Below are 6,000 nucleotides of genomic sequence, written 5' to 3' on the forward strand. Positions count from 1 at the left end.
CGTCGCAATCGACGGTAACCTGCATATTAAATTGCCAGCATAAATAGATAATTATAACAAGTATAAAAAAGCGCCGAGTAAGAATAAGCTCCATCGAGTCGCGTGTCTGTGCTTGTAATAGAGCACCAGCTAACTGTAACCAAATAATGGTTCTAAAACGATTTCGATATAACAAAAAAGCCTTTTATAGCCCTTGTTTAAACCACTTGTGCTACACTCTGATAATAATATAGTGATTAGTATAAACACATAATTTTCGGAGCATACGATTAAAATCTACGGCTGGGTTTGTAGCATTTATCAAGTCGTTAACCTTTTGTTAATAGTCTCGGTGCAAATGAGATAAAACTTGTTACAATTTTTCATTAGGAAATAAGTTAATGAGGCCCAGTTAGCGGCGGTCCGGGGCATCTCCTCCGTAGTAATACACGGATCGAATTCTTACGCAATTTTTGCGATGCTGTATCGATAAACTAAACGTGACTTAGCCAATTCTCTTACTTAATACGATACACGGCTCCAAATACTATTTTGGCACAAAAGAAGTTACGTCGATAAGCTGAGAACCATTTGTGGATCATTAATTACAGAACATCGATCACAACAAATTAGCATAATGAATTGTTTTTAATTTGCGTAATGGTAGTTGCTGCTGCAATAAATGATTACAATTTAGGTACCGAACATGATTGGTAAGAAAATTGATTATGGTTGTGAGAGAATCGAACTAGATCGATAAAAGTGTGGCATTGTCTGCGGGTAATACCGTTGTAAAGGGCGTGTAAGCGATCCTGGTAGCGGACAGAGGTCACGTTTCGTTCCGGAGCCCGCGAGCCGCCGCAGGTAACCGGAGACTAACGCACTGCGCTTCAGGTACCCACTATACTTCGACCAACTGACCGCCGACCGCCCTCTACACTATTATAGTAGTATTATTCCCTATACCTATAGATAACATCCTAAGACAACTATTTTGTTCTGTTGGGGTAGTAATATAGGTCGGAATGGTGGATGGGAGAACGCCAATATGGTTATGGATCATCCTGCTCCGTAACAGATATGGCTTTGACATGGTTGTTATAGAAGCAGCGACAGTGGCGCCGCCGCCCCGCGCCACGTTCCCTGAGCGCGCGCAGCCTGCAGGGCCCGTTGCTGCGGCGATCGACACCCTACACTAATTAGCCCGCAGCCGCGAGTCGCAACACGTGTAGAGTTCGCGGCTAACTGCGCCGCTTTCTCCGGGATAACGTGAAATTTATCACCGCACGGGTAGTGCCAGGGCATTGCCGATTGTTTACATTGGAATAACTGCTATTGCTACTTGATGCTTTATTATAGCTATGTAAATTTTGTTGCTAAGAGTTACACTGTTCATTTCGTATTTCTAATCTTCTACCCCTAAAATAATAATCTCTTAGAACATGCTTAGAACTTAAACCAAAACAAACAAACCAGTCCGTTAAACAATCGAAACAGCCATAGCGAGAGCGCGCTCTAACAAATTAATCTTTCTCTGGATTTAGATAATCGTCTCGACTTTACATTATTGTCGGTAATGGTAGTGCGTGAACGATTTCTCACCGGCGACGTCGCAGCCCGCGCCTGCGCTAATGGCCGCTGATCTGAATCTACGGCTCGATAAACATGGCGGTCGCACACTTAATGCGCGCTGATCGACATAAAAATCATCCCTGTATCATGTTAATGGCGACAATGTTATCTATTGGGCCGGCCGCGGCGGACGCGAGCTATCGCGCGGCGGCGGCGAGCGACAGCCGCAGATATACGAAGCCAATACACTGACAGAAGAATATTGTAGCAGCGGTAGCGAACCCAGCCTCGTAAAATGCAAATCGCTGACTTAACTGCCTCAAAGTATATGTCTGTGTACATCCTGAGCATTTGTTTGTTGTACAGTAAAGTTATTATTACGAAAATACATCCTGGCAAGCTCGTTCAACTAAATATATTTACCGTTAATGAAGAGTTTGTTAAAAAAAAATACAGTAGGTAAGTATTGGGAAAACATATGGAAAAGGATGCATATTTTTACAAACCACTATTCCAAAACCCATTACAAACGTATTACATAGTAGTTATTTGTAAGAAGGCGTATTTAATATTCATATCTATGAAATTCACACAGTAAAATAGTGACTTGTTTCCCTCTAAAGCTAAAAACCCAAATAGATGCGAATCAGTGCAGGCCGCGGCGGAATTCCTCTGGCAGCGCAATAATAGCTCACGCCAGGGCCACAATATCGAGGGCGAATATTTTTGAATAACTAACAAATATTCGAATATCGAACGAAGCCATCGCCGGAGCTAACGAACGCCGCGGACCTTCACTGTTGGTATTTTCAATCACATGTCAGTTACTAAACTGAATTGTTATCGCATTCCCTCCGCATTTTGCACGTACTCACTCGTGAGTGAGCCGTGTATTTTAAAAGGGTATAATTTAATATATCGCCAAAGTACACTGTTTTGAAACAAACCGATCGATCACAGTCCGTCATAAGAGAAAATATGTATATTAATTTATGTAGATACATGAAAAATGCAATTTCTCGGAAGAGATAAAAGGATGCATCCATTGATATTTAACGTAAGCTGTTGTGTAACTGCCCCGAAGTTACATCGCATCGCCCAAAACAAGTTGCGCAAACAAATCCTTGCGTGCTACTATCAACTCATAGAGGCAGACGAAAATGTATAGTACTAAATATTAATTATAAACAAGACGCACATGTATCGAGGATCAGCAAATGATATTTAAATCTTATAATTTTATTATAATGTTGCTATCGTATTACTTATTAGATTCTAATAAGAATTCAAACAAATATTGTTTTAGACGGCCGAATGACGTAGTGGTTAGTGACCCTGACTACTGAGCCGAAGGTCCCGGGTTCGATTCCCGACTGGGGCAGATATTTGTTCTCGGGTCTTGGATGTGCCCGTAAAATGGCAATAGGCCCGCCCCCTATTACATTGGGTTTTTATTAAAAAAAAATTAACATAAACACTGGCGAAAAGTGCGTGCAGCAATGCACCTCTGCCTACCCCGCAAGGGAGTACATTAGTACAAGGTGTGAGTGTTTATATTATTATATATTGTTTTAGGAAAAAAATCTAAAACGGGTTTATTCTGATATAATAGCTTACATTAATCTTCAGCAAGCTTTGCCGCAAATCAACGATCGCACAACAATGTAGCTATCGGTATTGCTGTCGGTCAAATGCAACGGGGCCCTAAATCGGCGACTCCTGAAAAAAGTTTTAGATTCGAGATTTTGTTATAGAAATTTGAAATCAGGTACTTACTATTAAAAGCTGTAGAGTAAGTAAAGTGTTGAGTACATAATATACTAAGTGAATGCTAAGTCGATCTATTCTTATAATGTGTTGTTGATTGAACCTTATAATGCCTTATCCAAAACTTAACAATTTCTCAGTTTTTTTTAAGTTCTTGCGTAAATTTTAAAAATAAAATTTTTAGAGTAGAAACCGAAAATTAAAACAATAGCCATATTTGAATAGTTCTTCTGGTTTTATTGCATTAGTAAGACCCTGTATAGGACGTGTTACTGGCATGTGACTTTGGGGGTCATTCACGATTTTTTCAAAGTCGTAGATCAAAAGATAGTCAGAATTACGCTTAGTCGCTCTCTCTCGATTTACTGTACGACTTTTTCAACACCCTGTATAATTTAACCACGACGCCCCCTTTATAGTTTACTCTCTCTGGAGGGAGACTTTGCACTTTATAGTTTTCAGAGGCAGGTACTTGTAAATTGATAGCTTACCGAAATTGTTGACCCTGAACATATATCACATAAATCCGGAGTAGGCCCCCAGGACATTACTTTCGTGAAAATCATTCTGCTCTGACGTTTCTGCGCGTTTTTGGGCGACCTCCTACTGTGAGTACCACTACTTAGGTTAGGCTTTATTTACAGACCACCGCAGTTGAGACCTTTTCGACGATCGAACACCTAACATTTTTGCACCAATATAGAGCTATTGCTAACTCATTTGTAAGTGCATTTTAATTATTGTAGACACATTTTCAGTTTGTCTAAAAAACTCAAAATTCTTAGATTTTTCTACGTATCAAAACCACCCGCCCTTGTTGAAATACGTGTATATTACGTATATATTACATAGAAAAGCATTTAAAAACCCGTTTGAGTGTACAGTGGATGACCGTACGCGGTATTCTGTGTGCTGACAATACCGCGCCTTGCAACATTTTTATACGACCCCATCAATTCGCCCGGCCACTTTCCTTACCCGCTTCGCCACATAATTAATTGAACAAGTGCACTTCTAAATTTTATCCCGACAGATTTACCACGCTAGCGTACTATAAATTCACAATAAAGTGTATACAGTCCTGTCTGGCGCGACGCAGTTCAAAATACTTACGATCTAAATGAGTGTTTATGCAATACCTATGGGTGACTCTGTTTACCTTCGTATACTATATACAGGGTGAAATTTTGTGATGCCACGATGCTACCTGAAGGGGACTAAACTGTTAATTTTATTACGTAGATAGAAAATTTTAGTAAAAAATATTTTTTTTTAAAGTAGAAACATAACTGCCTTTATATAATTTAATTTTAAAGTTACCTGCTTTGTCCGGGTGGGAGTTAAACATAAAAATGCAAAAATAAATAACATTAGATCATTATTATGTTTGCTCTTTCACAATCAATATATCTAACCTTAACCTAAATAAATATAAAAATTTGGTTTAAAAAAAACAGTTAAATAATGTATCTATTTAAAAAATATCTTAGAATGCAGTTTTGTTTCATTTAATGTCCTCCTAGCCGAATTTCGACCACGGCGGCCGATCTCATTTGAGATCAGCCAACTACGCAGGAGTAGATTATAGTGCCCAAGTGTGTGCGCAGTACACAGGAGCACTCTCTGTTCCATCACTCTCATAACCCAATGGGACGGATTGACCGACACGACTGGAGAGGGCTAGGCGCAGGACCGACTGCTTTACATGCCCATCCGACAGCATGGATCGTTTCACTGTTTCGGACATCAGGTGATCAGCCTTCTATGTCCTAACCGAAAATTAGAACCACAATTTAGAAACACAAATTGATGGTCCTACCCGGGAATCGAACCCGGGACCTCTAGATCATGAAGCGAAGCTTCTACCATTAGACCACAGAGGCAGTCAGATTTTAAATTCATTTAAATTACAGCTGAACCATAATAAAACGCACGAAAAAGCTTTCTCACGATTTCAGGTCCCATAATAAAAGTTGCACGGTTTCTGACGTGGTGAAGTTCAGTGATAGAACTATCTACATAATTAACAGTATATGTAATGCTAGAACCTTTAATAGTATCAGTTTTAAACTGCTCCAGTACTCATGTACTTTTGCTGAAGTTGTCTATGAATATTATTACTTTTCATACTTTTGTCATATCACCACCTCTAGTTTACGTAATTTAGGTGAATGATTTGTGAGATCGAAGTACAAGTTGGAGGTACGTAACTACGCGGTTTACGAGGCTCAGCACAGAAAACCCGATATCTATAATAATGTGAACTTCACATAAATCAGCCTCATAAATATTATTTTCTTTGTGTACTTTATACATTAGTTTTTCAATGAGATAATAAAGATAAGAGTTTTTATGTTCCTGGTCGAACTGCTGCCACCCATGTTCAACATTTTAATGGTGGTTTTATAACTTTCGCGTGCCATACCAATGGTATCTATTACAAAGAGATTAAAAATATTATTTATGGTTTGATCTTAAAATATAGTATATTATATGTAGGTTTTTTATAAATTGTAACGTCTCTCGATAACTAAAGTTTTGCGTGCACTATTTTATTTTAAATAGTTATATGTAAAGCTATTCAGTACAAAATGATCTACATAAATAGTAATAACACGGAGATTGAGGAATAGGCGTGTCGACAGTATTACATTATCAAAGATTTAATGACTTTAGAGGAAA

At 38.8% G+C, this 6,000-nt stretch overlaps 1 protein-coding gene across 1 annotated transcript in view; it reads left to right on the forward strand.

Annotated features, from left to right (window-relative positions):
• Positions 1–1,212, forward strand: part of LOC105387337 (EGF domain-specific O-linked N-acetylglucosamine transferase) — a 31,596-nt gene extending 30,384 nt beyond the window's left edge. Inside the window, exon 9 of the mRNA XM_038120971.2 lies at positions 1,084–1,212. The gene's annotated coding sequence lies outside the window, so the exon portion shown is untranslated. The remainder of the gene's footprint in view (positions 1–1,083) is intronic.
• The last annotated feature ends 4,788 nt before the right edge of the window (positions 1,213–6,000 follow it).

The sequence above is a fragment of the Plutella xylostella genome, chromosome 4 (assembly GCF_932276165.1).
Source record: "Plutella xylostella chromosome 4, ilPluXylo3.1, whole genome shotgun sequence".
In the NCBI taxonomy this organism is placed as follows: Eukaryota; Metazoa; Arthropoda; class Insecta; order Lepidoptera; family Plutellidae; genus Plutella; species Plutella xylostella.